At 37.8% G+C, this 16,570-nt stretch overlaps 1 pseudogene; it reads right to left on the bottom strand.

Moving 5' to 3' along the window:
• Window positions 1-3,426: 3,426 nt before the first annotated feature.
• Window positions 3,427-4,343, bottom strand: LOC103682633 (annotated as a pseudogene).
• Window positions 4,344-16,570: the final 12,227 nt, after the last annotated feature.

Genomic DNA, 16,570 nt, shown 5'->3' on the forward strand with positions numbered 1-16,570 from the left:
GCAATTCTCTAAGTTTTTACTTCATGTGTTCTTAGGCCCAAGCACATTAATATTGTTATTTTTAAGTTTGGGAAGCATAACTTTAGAAAATTATATAAAGTTATAAAATATTGTAAGTGTGAAAAAATTAATGGAAATGCATAAAGTGCATCATTTGTTTTACCTAAAAAAAAGAAATTAATGACTTGACTTTAAAATTCATATGGAAATGCAAAGTTGGAGGACTCTCACGTCCTGATTTCAAAGCTTACGACAAAGATACAATAATCTTGTACTAGCTTGTTGTGGTACTAGCATGATAATAGACATATATATATTTAGAATTGTGCGTCCAGAAATAAATCCTTATATTTATTGTTTATTATTCCACAAGAGTGCTGAGATAAGTCCCTAGGTTGGTGGGGGGGGGGGATAGTCTAAACAATGGTGCTGGGACAACTGGGTATCCATATGCAAAAGAATGAAGTTGGACCCCTATCTCACCACATACAAAAATTATTTCATGATGGTCTATAGGCTTAAATGTAAGAGATAAAACTGTAAAACTCTCTGAGAAAAAAGGCATAAATACTTGTGATGTTGGGTTAGGCATAGTTACATGAAAAGAGGTTTAATATAAGTGATTAGGAAAATGCAAATCAAAACCATAGTGAGATACTACTTCATAATGTCTAGGTCAGAAAAAAAAGAAAAAAGAGAACATGAGGAAGGGAGAGAATAACAAGTGTGGCTGAGATGTGGAGAATTTGAGACTCTTAATAATTGCTGGTGGCATTATAAAATAGTACAGCAAATTTGGAGTCCAGAAATTCTTCAAAAGAGTCATCACATGATATAGTAGTTTTACTTAGGTATCATTATGGACTGATTTGTGTCCTTCCAAAATTCATTTGAAGCCCTGATCTCCAATGCAACTGTATTTGTATATAGGGCCTTTAAGGAGGTAAAGTTAAATGACGTCAAAAGGGTAGGACCTTAATCTGATAAGACTGCAGTACTTACAAGAAAAGGAAGAGACACAACAGTGCCGCTCCTACCATGTACAGAGGAAAGGCCATTTGAAGATACAGTAAGAAGGTGGTTGTCTGCAAGCCGAGGAAAGAGGCCTTACCAAATACCAACTCTGCTAGCACCTCGATCTTAGACTTCCAGTCTCTGGAACTATGATAAAATAAATTTCCATTGTTTAAGCCACCCAGCCTGTGGTATTTTGTCATGGCAGCCTACATGGGCTAGTATATATCCAGGAGAAATGAATACATATGTTCACATAAAAATGTGTACATGGATATTCCTAACATCATTATTCATATTAACAAAAAAGTAGGAACAGCTTAAATGTCCATCAGTTGATGAATGTGTAAACAAAATGTGGTATATCCATACAGTAGGATATTGCTTTACAATAAAAAGCAGTAAAGTACTCACACATGCTAAAACATGGATGAGTTGTTTGTGGATGAACATTATGCTAACGGAAAGAAGCCAGCCACAAAAGGCCACACAGTGCATGATCCCACTTTTTTGAAATGCCCAGAATAGGCAAAATCCACAGGGACAGAAAGTAGATTAGCGGTTTCCAGGGGCTGAAGGAAGAGGGGAGTAGGGAATGCCTGTTAACGGGTATGGGGTTTCTTTTTGAGGTTATGAAAATACTGTAAAATTTGTTAGTGGTGATAGTTGCACAATTATGTGGATAAACTAAAAACACTGAATTGTCCACTTTTAAAAAGGTGAATTTTATGGTATGTAAACTGTTTTTCAATCAAGCTATTATAAAATAAAGCAAGAAGGTTAGAAAACTTTATTTCCATCATTGGGGTGTGGTCTCTCAGAGGACAGGAAAAAAATATTGCTAATCTGGGTTATTCCAAAGGCTAGTACAGCACCAGGATAATATTTCATATTCTCTATTCTTTTTAATATACATATCTCCCAAATGTAAATGTGTAGAAGTATTCAAAAGAGACTTAACTATCTGAAATATAAAATTTTTTTAGCGAGGTGATTATTTTACTTGTGTTATGACATGTCTTATTGTTATCTAATATTCAATATGGTTGATTTGCACTAAGGGGGCTTTGAAAAGAAAAGGAATATAGATGGATGTGGTTTCTTTTGGTGTTATTGTGGAGTTTAGAAGTCCTTAATTTTTTTTTTTTAAGAGGGAAGCGAGGGAGGTGCAGAGGGAGACAGAGAATCTTTAAGCAGGCTCCATGCCCAGTGTGGAGCCTGGCGCAGAGCTTGATCTCACAACACTGAGATCATGACCTGAGCTGAAATCAAGAGTTGGATGCTTAACCGACTGAGCCACCCAGGTGCCGCACAGAAGTACCTAAATTTAATGCATGGGTTCCCAACCCTCTCTCTGTTTTACAATTTCTTAGGGAGATTTTCAGAATACCGTGCCTACACCCCACCCCCAAATCTGAGTAAATTTCTTGAGAACCACTGCTTGAGTGGAGGTAGCTGTCTTTAGAACTATATGTGGTTGTGATTACTGTGAGCCAACAGAAAATCTGTAAATCAGAGGTTTTCCAAATGTAGTGTGTATTATAACTCATGAGAATAAATGCAGATCCTACTTCAATAGGCCTGAGGTGGGCCCTGAGATCCTTCTACCTTCTAAGAAGATCCCCAGCAATGCCCAGCAAATGATCCCAAACCACATTTTCAGTGGTAAGAGTTGTATATTTTCAAATGTGCAGGAGTGAAAGCATGGTTAGTAAGAAGAAAATGAAATAAAGCAGTTGCATTATTAGACAAAGGGATTGATGAAGAGCAGGAAGCAGGTAATTTCTTAAGACAGTAACTTTCATCTTTGTGAGGCTCCTCCACTGAACTGATTATCATTTAATCATTGGTCCAACCACTTTAGGTTGACCTTGCATTTTTCTAGAAGTTCATTCATTTCATCCATAGGATATATAAAATATAGATTGTTAGGGAGTTCTCATAATTTCTTTAGATATCGTCCTGACTGTTGAAAGGATGACAAGGATGATAGACTCTAGTGAGGAAATAAGAACAAATTTATTTTCTTTATTTAAATTGACATTATTGACATTTTTGTCCTAGGTGTGACATTGGGTTCTGGTTACAGAAATTAATAAAGCATAGGCCCTGCTCTTAAAAAATTGAGAGTCTGTTAAAGATGGGGAGACATGTAGGACTGATTTATGGACAGCTAACTAAAACACAAGAAGAAAATGAAGGACATGTTCAATAGAAGTCCACACAATGTGCTATGGAAGAAGGAGTTAATTTCACCTGGGGAAAGGCTTCATTGATAACCCGGTATTTAGAATTTTGAAATGCCTCCTTCAAAATATTCACATCTATTTGCCAGCTTCTTAACTGGTCACTGACAGGAAGCTCACAGTCTGAACTCATCTGGGAATAAGACACTAACATCACAGACCAGTTTTAGGAACCTCCTAGAACTTTCTTCAAGGCATCCTTCATTTCTTTATTCCGGAGGCTGTAGATCATGGGCTTGGAAAAGGGGGTCAAAACTGAGTAGAATAGAGTTGTGAACTTCTGCATTCCCTCTGCTTGTCCTGACCCTGGGCTCACATACGTTATCATGACAGAACCGTAGAAACACAACAGCCAGATGTGAGGAGCAGGTAGAAAAGGCCTTCTTCTGGCCACCATGTGAGGGCACCTGCACTACGGCCCTCAGCACCAGGGAATAGGAACCCATAATGTAGAAGAAGGTGGCAAAGATGAGGAGGGAACTCATGGTGCCACATATGAGAACTGTCCCTGGGATTGGGACACAGGCTGAAGCCAAGGCCAGGAGAGGACCCAGGTCACACAGAAAGTCATCAATTACATTCGGGCCACAAAACAGTAGCTGGGTAACAAGTATCACTGGGATCAGAAACCAGAGGAAACCGGCGGCAGATTGCCAGGAACCGGTCATAGGCCATGATGGACAGAAAGAAACATTCAGTTGTGCCCAGTGAGAGGAAGAAGTACAACTGGAGGAGGCACCGAGCGGAGATGGTTTTGGTCTGGGAGAGGAAGTTGGCCAGCATGTTGGGCACATCAGAGTTGACATAGCAGATTTCCAGAAAGGAGAAGTTGGCCAGCAGAATGTACATTGGGGTGTGGAGCCTGCAGTTCCAGCGCACTGCACACACGATGGCCATGTTTCCAAGGAGCGTCAGGATATAAGTCACAAAGAATATGGAAAAGAGGAGGAACTGTGTTTCCCAGCAGCAAGGGAAGCCCAAGAGGATGAATTCACTCACCATGTGAGAAATATTTCTGGCCTCTGAAGTCATTTCCTTCTATCCTGTGAGGATTATAGCAGAGGTTACATGTACAAAGGGTATTACGCCCCCTGACTCCTCCCCAGGAGATGGCACATTCTCCAGATTATAGGGGAGGGGCGTGGATCAAGGGTTCCTATTTTTGAGGGGGTGCTCCTACAATACAGTGGTTGAGTATACTCTTCTATAAATGACTCTTCACTTTATGCAGACCACTGTCAATCAATATACTAAATGTGGGTGAATATTTTGAAAAAAAAGTTTTCTTTAAGTTAAAATAGAAATTCAAGTATTTCCTATCTGCATCTCCCGTTGGGTTGCCAGGTGTCCCCAAGTTTGGAGAACATTCTCTATTGTCTAGACACCTAGCAAATAGGTGGCTGACCTAGGCTAAATTGAGATATAAACGTTGACATTGGCAATTCAACTACAAAAAAAAAATTAGAATTGTCAGCGTTACTGGGCAAAACAGTACTATCAGATAAGCGACATAAAGGAGTGAACATGAGGCTTTGAAACCAGCTATGAAGGGGCGCCTGGGTGGCACAGCGGTTAAGCGTCTGCCTTCGGCTCAGGGCGTGATCCCGGCATTACGGGATCGAGCCCCACGTCAGGCTCCTCCACTATGAGCCTGCTTCTTCCTCTCCCACTCCCCCTGCTTGTGTTCCCTCTCTCGTTGGCTGTCTCTATCTCTGTCAAATAAATAAATAAATAAAATCTTAAAAAAAAAAAAAAGAAAGAAAGAAACCAGCTATGAAAATAACCACAGAGTGACTTTAAGGGAGTTCTAATTTACCTACATTAAGTGACCATTTATAGGCCATTAGTATCTATCCTCTATCTGTAGGATGCTGCTGTGTTACATGGGCTCCAGGCTTTGATATTATTACAACCATATGAGGGAGCCTTTGAAAGGTGTAGATTCCTGGGCTCCACCTGGGTTTGGGATCCACTGGTGTGGCAGAGCACGAGCTTTGGAGACATTACAGTTCTTGGCTTTGCCACTGCCTGAGGAGTATTTTCTCAGGAAATAACTTAAGCTCTGAGACTATGTTTCTTTCTCCATAAAATATGAATAATGAGACCTCCACAGCAAGGATGACATGAAAATTGCATAAAATAATGTATGCAAAACAGTTTAAAAATTATAAAATGCAGGGCGCCTGGGTGGTGCAGTCGTTAAGCGTCTGCCTTCGGCTCAGGGCGTGATCCCAGCATTCTGGGATCGAGCCCCACATCAGGCTTTTCTGCTGGGAGCCTGCTTCTTCCTCTCCCACTCCCCCTGCTTGTGTTCCCTCTCTCGCTGGCTGTCTCTGTCAAATAAATAGATAAAAAATCTTTTTTTTTTAAAGATTTATTTATTTATTCGACAGAGATAGAGACAGCCAGCGAGAGAGGGAACACAAGCAGGGGGAGTGGGAGAGGAAGAAGCAGGCTCATAGCGGAGGAGCCTGATGTGGGGCTTGATCCCATAACGCCGGGATCACGCCCTGAGCCGAAGGCAGACGCTTAACCGCTGTGCCACCCAGGCACCCCAGATAAAAAATCTTTTAAAAAAATTATAAAATGCTACAGAAATATAAACTATTCTAAACTGTTCAGGGCTCATTAGGCTAGATGTTACACTCCTTTGTTAATCTTGTAAATTAAACTGATTTTAAAGTGCAAAAGAATGTTTTTCCTCGTGGAATTTTAGCCATGTGACAGACTAAGTACGTGTCGTATGTGTGTGAATAGGGGACCCTTCTCAGTCCTCTCAGACCACACTGAATACAACTCCCTCAGAAGCTTCTTTTGAAGACCATTTGTTGTCCATCGGACACACCAGAGGCTCTCTTTTTTTCTTAATAGACTGTCTTCTTTGGCACAGTTACCATTGTGGTCTTATATGATAGGATCATTTTCCCGATGGCTACACCTTAGTGTGTATTAAGGCCACCTACTGTTAAGCCTACAGAACTTCCTGGGTGATCCTTCCCCCACTGCCCCTCACCCATGCCTCGCCCTTCTGTGGGATTTCCTGGGAAATGAGGGTCAGACCGTATGCAAATGAGCATAACAGAGGAGAATCAACAAATACTATTTCAGAAGAGGCAGATTTATGGAAATCGGGGTCCTTTTCTCCTCTGGTATTCCTGGATTTTGTGGTTTATTCAGCCCTGGAAGAAGCCTGGCTCTTCTTTTGGATACAAGGGAATAGAGAGAAGCTTATCTAAATTTTAGGCGTTGACCTAGGCCAAGTTAAACCCCAAAATTTGGTATATGGTGTATCATCTGTTTCACCTTTTTCCTCCTTTCCCATTCTAGAAGCTCAGAAGTCAAATGCTCCATTCACCTTTTCTTAACAATACCAGTTCTCTGGGCGGGGGGAGGGGAATCCACTAAGCTCATGCATAAGCTGAACCCCCAGCATCTGTGAAGACTTTAGCAGTTTTCATTTTCCATGTTATGTACACGAGGGCACCTGACCCGGTGGCGCACACACCGGATGTAATGGAGCAGCATTTACTGGGGGAAACTTGTAGCCCCAGGTTCAGTCACAGGCATGCAGGTCCCTTTTATTTTGCTCATTATAACCACAGTGGCATACCGAAATCTAGGGATTACATTCTAAGAAGGCACATCAACCCTTAAGCTGTGAGGTTTTTTTAGTTTGTTTGTTTTTAGCAATAGGATTAGGGAGGTACTAACCCCTCCACCAATGTGATTAGGGCCAGGATATAACATCAACATGAGGAACTAAACTTGGTTTAGTCTTATTTCTAGACTCAGAGTTTGGGGCTGGGGGAGAGGGGCGCCAGCGTTTCTCCTAGTGCGCTGGGGTTTGTGGTTCAAGCTTTGCAGTTGCCTCTTTAGGATATGACAGGCTAACAGCAGGACTCTTCCCCTCAGCCACAGGAAGGAGGAAGTCATTAAGCACCAGGCAGTAGATGCTTCATTTCAATGGAACCTCATAGGAAGCAACTTGCTCTTTGGGAGGGTGGCTTGAAAGGGATTCTTTTGAACAAGTTAACCCTTATGTCTAGCATGTATCTTTTCTTCAGGGAGCTCTTCTTAATTACTCTATAGGAAGCCACAGCAAGGATTATTGCCTCCATTTCATATATGTAGAGATAAAGACTCAAGGAGATTAAATGCCTGAGATCCCAAAACAGTAAGTGATGGTCAGGACAGGAGTCCATGCTTTCTGGCTCGTATTTTACTGTCATCCTTTTAATGGAACTTCAGGGTGGATGCACCCAGAATGTCTCCCGTTCCAGGGAAAAAGTGCATCAAATTAATAAAACGGATAACTGTTGGTGCTGTAGACATCACCATGTCATCTGAGGGGAGGGAGGTGGCGTCTCCCGAACTTCCCTCAAATTATAACACTTTGGTGGAATTGTGTTTTTTTCCTTTTATTTTTCATTTTACATAGCTATCTCTCTCCTTTTTTAAATTTATTTCTTTATTATGTTATGTAAGTCACCATACAGTACATCATTAGTTTTTGATGTCGCGTTCTGTGATTCATTGTTTGCATATAACACCCAGTGCTCCATGCAACACGTGCCCTTGATACCCATCGCTGGCCTAGCCCATCCCCCCACCCCCAACCCCTCTGAAACCCTCAGTTTGTTCCCTGGAATCCATAGTCTCTCATGGTTTGTCTTTTTTTTTTTTTTTTTGGTAATAAAAAGTTAAAAGGCACAGAAATGCTACCCTGAGTACGGTAGTTATTTTACTCTTACCTGACTTTTCTGCTGTCCAATGTTAGCTGCTCTGTTGTGAGGAGGCAGGTCACCTCTTACCCATTTCTGCAAAATTAAGATAAATAATTAAAGAAGTAATGAAAATTTTTTTTCTTTTTTAAAGAGAGGGTATTAAGAAGGTATGATAGGACACGTAAGGGGGCTACATGCACACTTCTTTGCAGTTTGAGCGCAATGAATGGCAGAACAGCTTTCATTTTTAGAAGTTGTAATGAACTTCCTTGTTCTCTCTCACATTCTTGAGTCACATGGCCATCTCGATGTGTCCTCTTGGTCTTGCTTACGTCTGCCTCGGGGAAGGAAGGTTAACACTTACTATGCGCCTACCATATGCACACAGTCTGTCAGGATTTTGACTGTGCATTATCCTTCTTGACCTTCCAACAACTACAGAAGTAATAATTGAGTCACAAGAAGGCCGTCAGTGCCGGTCCCGAGCAGATTTGTAGTCTTTCATTACATTATACTGATGCTCAGAATAGGTCTACCCAGCAGCACTTAACAATATTTGAGGAAGGGAGTCATGTCCTCTTTGAATCTTCTCAGTTTATACTAAGCACTCTTGGTTTCTTTAACTGAATGTGACATAATTTCCAGGGTGCCTTCTTTTGGTTGTTCACACCTTTCAGAAGATGTGATCTTTCTAAAACCGAGCACAGGACCCCTCGTACTGTGTGACTGACACAGAGCACACTGTGCCGTAATCTCTTTTGCTCTAGAAACTCAGGCAGACCTGAGTTGACATTAGATTTTTTAGACAGTAACTTTGTACTGTTGCCTTTTATTGAATTTTTATTTTGCCAAAGTCTTTAGAGTTTATTCACAAGAACTTCTTTAAAACAAGATTGGTCCTCTCTGGTGCTTGTGTCATTGAATTTTCGAAGTGAGGGAGGTTAATTACTGAATTTCACCGTGTTTCAGTCAATTAAGATCTTAAGACTATCAAAGGCTAGCTTTCTTTTCTATTTTTATTGCCTATAAATTTATAAAGTTTCTCATGTTTCACCTATGCCTGATTAAAATATTATGTAGAACATGAGAAAATGCTTTTTCATGTCACTTAAAACTTTTCCTAGGTTAGCATTTATTATTACCAACAATTGTTGATAGATGGCTAAGCTCAAAATATGTAAGAATTATAAGGGGGTGAAAATGACATTATAATCCTGGAAGACATTCTGGCATATATTATTAAATGGATGGTTTATGAAAAAACTTTTAGAAGCAAATTTTGGGCTTTAAACTGGTACCCTTACTCGTTTTCAGTGTTTTAAAATTTTTCTTTCATTCTCCAGAATCCTGGAGAGACACCAGTCGTGGTTTTGAAATCACATCTGTAAATTCTCTCTGCATCTGGGGATATAATTTATCTAGGTTTGAGAACTTAAACTTATTTATAATTACTGAGTGCTGTTTTACTCAATTTTCCCATCAGTTCTCTCTTACACATGTGTTCTCCATGCTTTGCAAAGAAGATCATTTTTTGGAGCTGTCCATATTTTAATTTGGATTGATGGGTGCCATGCCTTTCTCTCCAGAAAGCAGGAGATGGCCCAGTCTTTTTTTTTTTTTTAATCTCATAAACCTTGCAAGCAAAGAGACCCTCTTTCTCGATGCTATCAGCTAGCATTGGAAAGACCGTCTCATTTAGGTCTTTGTCCAGTGAAAAGCTCACTAAATTCCTTAGAGAGACTCATGCTTTCTTTATTATCACTTTATTTTACTGGTCTCTCTGTATTTGTTTCTGTCTCTTTCTTTCTCTCTCTCCATTTATTACTTTTTTCCCATAGAGTTACTTCTAAGATGACAATATGATTTGGGATTTCTGACCCTGGAAAATTTAAGAACTGGCTGTAATACTACCCATCTTCTAGAGTTTCAGTACTTGTATAATTAAAGAACAATATTTCATACCATTTTCAGTAAAATATTTTTTAAATAGCAGCATTAACTTCTTGACTGCTGTCTATCATGCACTTTAGTTCATTTTCTATTAACCATTTTGCCACCATTTATTGAACATTTATGTGCTGGTACAATCCTTTCTGGCTTATTTTCTAAACTTCATTTGGTTTTATAGCTAATCACTGACCTAAACGATTTCAAAAATACAACACAATTTTACTAAGTGCTGACTGAATTCTTGTATAATTTTCAGTGCAAAGAATGTTTTGGGACATGTATTTATATTCTGGCCTGGTTAAATGTCTTAAAAATCATAAATATTCTTTTCAATAAAATTAAGGGGCATTTAAAGAAGTGACTATGAAATGTCAGTGTAAAAGTTGTAGAAGTTAACGTCCCACATTTCTAAATAAAGGTTGGTAACTTAAAGTTGAAAAAGATAATTTTTCTTTTGCTTTTCAAATTAGGATAGGTAATCATACCAGTGTTGGTGAAGGCGCAATGAAATGACAGAAGAACTTTTGGAGGGAATATAAACTTGTAAGTTTTTGTTTTTTTTTCCTGGCAGGCAATCTGGAAATACCCAGAGATTTTAAAATCTCTATACTCTTTAAATAAAAATCAGGGATGTAGAAAAAATCAATAATAAGCAAGTTCATCATAACAGTACAGAAGAATTTCTGGGGATCATGTTAAAATACAGATTCTGACTCAAAAGGAATGGATGGGGCTTAGGATTCTACATTTTTAATAACATATAGAGAATTTGAATCACTGTTTTATATACCTGACACCAAAATAACGTTGTATAACTAATGTAACATAAGGTAATAGTGTTGACTACACAGAAATGAAAAAAATTTTTAAAAGGCAATAAGGTAATGCTGATCCTTTGAGCAGTAAAGGTTTACAAAGTTCTTTATAGAACTCTTTGTGTAGCAAGGGTTTATGTAGTTCTTTATATACATTTCTGTAAAGAAAGTAAATAATACAAAGGAATAGAAAAGTTCCTATAAAGAAATAAAAATAGTGGCAACTTTTTCAAGGTCAAATGATAGGTTATGTAATATGTATATGTCTATATTTCTTAAAATTTCTATGAATATCGTATATCACTTATAATCTCAAAAATAATTATAAGATATTGTTTTTGAAGGTATTTACCCTTCTGGATCTTCTACCATCTTTGAGCACTTTTTATGAACTTTATTCCTGGGATGTTCCAAGATTCTAGGAAGCCCGTGATCTGTATCATGTTTGACTTGCCATGTAGGGTCTCATCCCCCTTCACTTGCCACTTGGATTTAAACCCAGTGAAGTCAGCCTCTGTGCTAGGGTTGAGGAGAAAGGGATGATTCCCAGCAGGGCATCCCGAGGCTGCTTTTTACTTTTGGGTGACCGATACCATCTCATAAACCTAGAGCAGAGATTAGAAGTTAAGATAAAAAACATCAAGTGAAACATGAGAAATAATAACCATCAACTTCTGGAGAGGATTTGTGTTGTTACTCCTCTCTCATTAGAAAGGGTCGTAGCTTATCCTCAGTCTGCTTTTCTTCTGTAAAAGAAACAAAAAGGAAATTGAAATGAGTTTCCATTTTGGGTTTTCCTTTTCTTCAGTAAATTTTATGGAGAATGCTGTAGTTTAGATAAAGGGGACAGAAAACGTGACAACAGAACAGAGCAAATGAAGGCAATAAAATTATCTTTATTCTTTTGGCTTTCCAGTTGACAACCCTTGAAAGTAATGGATTCTTCTTCAACTAGAAAGGTACTTTCTCAGACTCAGATTTTCACACTCAAAATATATTTTTCTGTCCCACATTCACGCAATATGGGCACCTGCCCTTTGTTGAAGGAGTTGATTCAAGAATGATGGAGAATAGGAAACAGGGACTGCAGATAAACCTTTCCCTTGGCTCTGAGTTCTATCCCTGTGCCTTCACTTTCAGTGCATTTGTGGACATGTTTTTTTGTTTGTTTGTTTTGTTTTGTTTGGAAGTTGAAGAAGATGTGTTTGGTTTTTTTTTGTCCCCTTCTAGCAGTGATAAGAATGAAAAGTTGGATTCTCCACTTGTCCCTTTGAAACTCTTGAAGTTTGCCAAAGCCAGCTTCCCTAAAGGGATTCTTTGCTGAGATTCCCTCAGCTGGATGCACATGACCCCAAGGACCCATGTTTGGATGATTTTTTTTTTCAAGCATCTGATACTCCTTTTCTCATACTGGAGCTATGAGTCTACTCCGTCTGTTGACACTGTCCATTTGACATGCAATTCTGAGCCACTTTCTGGGTTTAAAGGGACACCTATTTTGATTACTTTGTTTTAAATTCATGCCATGAATCCAAAAGTCAGTCCATACCCATAGCCGCCCTTTTATTTTGACATACAAATACTAGCAGTTAATATTTATTGAAAGCTTGCTTTGTTATAGGGAATAAAATGTGTACCTTTTTTGAATAATTTCATTTAACTCCCATAATAATCCAACATGTTAAATATTATTATTATTTTTATTTTATAGGTGAAGTCATTGAAGATTAGATAAATTAATTTATTCAAGGTTTCACATCTAATAAACAGGAATGCCAATATCTGAATTTAGTTCTCTCTGAGAGTAGAGCCTGAATTCTTAAATACTGAACTATTTACCCTGTATGTTTACTTGGCAAGGAAGGAAAACAGTGCTTACTGATAACTCATCTCATGTCAGGCACTGTGACAAATTCTTACATATAAGTTGTTTAATCGTTGGAACATAACTGTGTGCCAGGTATCACTGTTGCAATTTTTAAAAATTCTGATTATCAAAGTAATATATGATTTAAAAAAATTTGGAAGATTCAGAAAAGCTGAGTGTTGAGAAATTACTGGTAATTTTATCAAGTAGACATAAATTCAGGAAAAGCTCGGTATATTTTCTTTGTTCTATTTTGTTCTAACAATTTTTCTTTGTACATGAGGTCGTAAAGCATTTACAATTTAGTATCCTGCTTATGTAAGCATTTTTTCCACGTAATTAAAACTCTTCAATGCTACATAATAGTGAGTGTTATATTTATAATATTTCCCTAGTATACTTAGGCTATTTTGAATTTTCCAATCTTCAAATAGTGCAATAAAAATATTTGGGTTTAAATGTTTGTTTAATTTTAGAACATTTCCCTGAAATAGATTGTTTGAAAGAAAATGATAATGTCAAAAGATATATATACATAAAAAACATGTATATTTTAGAGATATATATATAACTTAATGCTCATAATACATATTGCCAAATTGCTTTCTAAAAGAGATTCTCAAAAGATGTGTTGATGGGGGCGCCTGGGTGGCGCAGTCGTTAAGCATCTGCTTCCGCTCAGGGCGTGATCCCAGCATTCTGGGATCGAGCCCCACATCAGGCTCCTGTGCTGGGAGCCTGCCTCTTCCTCTCCCACTCCCCCTGCTTGTGTTCCCTCTCTCGCTGGCTGTCTCTCTCTCTCTGTCAAATAAGTAAATAAAAATCTTAAAAAAAAAAAGATGTGTTGATGAAGATGCCATCTTATGATATCCTTATAGGCATATGGATGGTATTTAAAAATATTTCTTTTTATAGAAGAAAAATATTCATGTTTCATTTTTATAGTTGCATTATTTTGTTACTAATAATGGATTTTTCTCCAGTTTTATTGAGATATAATTGACATACACTACTGTATAAGTTTATGATACACAGCATAATGATTTGATTTATATATATGTTGTGAAATGATTACCACAATAAGTTTAGTTAACATCCATCATCTCATAGATACCAAAAAAAAAAAAAGGAAAAATTTTCCTTGCTATGTGACCTCTTAGGATTTACTCTCTTAACAACTTTTATATATATTGTAGAACAGCAATAGCTATAGTTATCATGTTGTACATTGTATCCCTAGTATTTGTCTTATAACTGGTAGTTTGTACCTTATGACCACCTTTATACAATTTCCTCTTCCCCTACCCCCTGCCTATGGTAATCACAAATCTGATCACTTTTTCCAAGTTACTTTTTTTAAGGTTCTACCTAAAACTAAGATGATGCACTATTTGTCTTTATCTGACTTATTTCACTTAGCATAATGCTCTCAAGGTCCATCCATGCTGCTGCAAATGGCAGGATTCCCTTCTTTTAAATAGTTGAATAATATTCCATTGTGCATATATGCACAACATACTTTATCCATTTATCCAATGATGGACACTTGGGTTGTTGCCATGTTTTGGCTATTGTAAATAATGCTGCTTTGAACAGGGGTGTGTAGATATCTCTACGAGATAGTGTTTTTGTTTCCTTCAGCTATATTCCCAGAAGTGACATTGCTGGATCATATGATAGATCTGTTTTTAATTTTTTGAGGAAACTCCATACTGTTTTCCACACTGGCTATACCATATTAGTTCCACCACCAGTGCACAAAGGTTCCCTTTTCTCTAAATCCTTGCCAGCATTTGTTATCTCCTGTCTTTTTGCTGCTGACCATCCTGACCGGTGTCCCATTGTAGTTCTGATATGCATTTCCCTAATGATGAGTGATACTGAGCAATCTTATCATGTGTCTATTGGCCATCTGTATGTGTTCTTCAGGAAAATGTCTGTTCTGGTTTTTTGCTGTAGAGTTGTAGGAATTCTTTATATATATATCAGGTATTAACCTCTTATCAGAAATATGTTTTGCAAACATTTTCCCATTCTATAGGTTGTTTTTTTCATTATGTTATTTCTTTTACTGTGAAGAAGCTTTTTAGTTTGATATAGTCTCACTTGTTTATTTTTTATTTTGTTGCCTGTGTTTTATGTGTTTATTCAAAAAGTCATTGCCAAGATCCATGTCAAAGAGCATCTTTCCTATTTTTTAAGGACTTTTATAGTTTCAGGTCTTACATTTAAGTTTTAACTCTATTTCGAGTTAATTTTTGTGAGTGATGTAAGATAGGGGTCTGGTTTCATTCTTTTATGTATGAATATCCAATTTTCCCAGCACCATTTATTGAAGAGCTTGTCTTTTCTCCATTTAGTATTCTTGGCTCCCTTGTCAAATATTAGTGAACTGTACATGCATGGGTTTCTTTCTGGGCTCCTGACTTGTTCCATTGGTCTATGTGTCTGTTTTTATGGCAATACATTACTATTTTTATTACTATAGTTTTATAATGTAGTTTGAAACCAGAAAGTCTGATGCCTCCAGATTTGTTCTTCTTTCTCAACATTGCTTTGCTGTCTTTTGTGTTCCCATACAAGTTTTAGAATTGCTCTCTCTGTCTGTGAAAAATACCATTGGAATTTTGATAGGGATCTTATTAAATTTATAAACTACTTTGGGTAGTATGGACATTTTAACAATAGTAATCCTTACAGTCGATGAACATAGACTATCTTTCCATTTATTTGTGTCTTCTTCAGTTTCTTTCATCAATGTCTTATACAACAATCATTATTCTAAAGTCTAAAATAGTGGAAACAGCCATGGTACCATTATATTTATTTCATTCTGAAAATTACCAACCAGTTAAGTTGCTCAAGAAAAGGAAGAAAAGAAGGGCAGCAGTTATGACATATACTGTTTATGTCTTTGTAACTTATCTGTTGTGATAATAATTAAAAAGGATAATACTTGAAAAGAGGGAAATTGATCAAACCAAGTTGTATCTGTTCTCATCCGAAACAATGGTTCTTAAAGAAGCTTCCACAATGGATAGAGTGAAAAATTTTAGGGTCTGAATATCCCTCAGAGGTCTGAGAAGATAACAGATACACTTCCAGGAAGTCAGAGGTTATGCATCCAAGTCGTCTCCTTCTCATAGCTCAATAAAAAAAAAAAAAATTGTGTGCCCTAGAGGGCAATTAAGACGTCTCCCAGTGTTCCTTTTGGGTGGGTCCTCAGGATAAAGCAAACAAACTGAAGGGAGGGGAGACAAAGGAGGTATCTTTTCCTTAAATAAAATCCTGTCAGAGCCAGAAGTACTTGAATGCTAGAAACTGATACTTCTCCTGGAGACAGGTCGCTTGGATTTCACTGGAGGTTAGACGTATCTCACTAGTGAGAATGAATGAGTCCGTTTTATTCTATCTTCCACACAAAAGATGGCAAATATATGTGTGCTAAATGAATGAATAGATGTCTTTAGGAAGTCACTTAGTTGAGAATTTAACCGCATGGTGTATCACCTTTGCAAAGTGGCCAGATGGGGAGAGGCCCCATGAGTTTTCCCTTGATAAAATTCCTGTGAGAATGAACATTACTCGGGAAACTCCTGATGTACAAGGAAATGAATCTTGGTGAAGTTCTTCACATGTCTCAAACTTAAGGGTCTTATTGTCTCTTAAAAATTTCTAAACCAGTTTTAGTCATTTATATCATGAAAAACTCAGACTCAGGTCTCATATTTTTAATATCTCCTCTGATTGTATAATTATTCTCCTGGTAACAGAGCTTCAGTGTGGTAACTTTCTTTTCATCCTTCCCCTCCACAGTCTTTCCAAATTGCTTCCCACCCTCTCCAAATCAGCTTGCTGTTCACAGTCACCTCAGTGATCAAGGTCTTTTGTATTTTGTAGTGCCCTGCCCTGCTTATTGTTAGCTTTGCTTAACAGCATCCAGGTGGACGCTGA

Source organism: Ursus maritimus, unplaced genomic scaffold, assembly GCF_017311325.1.
Source record: "Ursus maritimus isolate PB19 unplaced genomic scaffold, ASM1731132v1 scaffold_205, whole genome shotgun sequence".
NCBI lineage: Eukaryota > Metazoa > Chordata > Mammalia > Carnivora > Ursidae > Ursus > Ursus maritimus.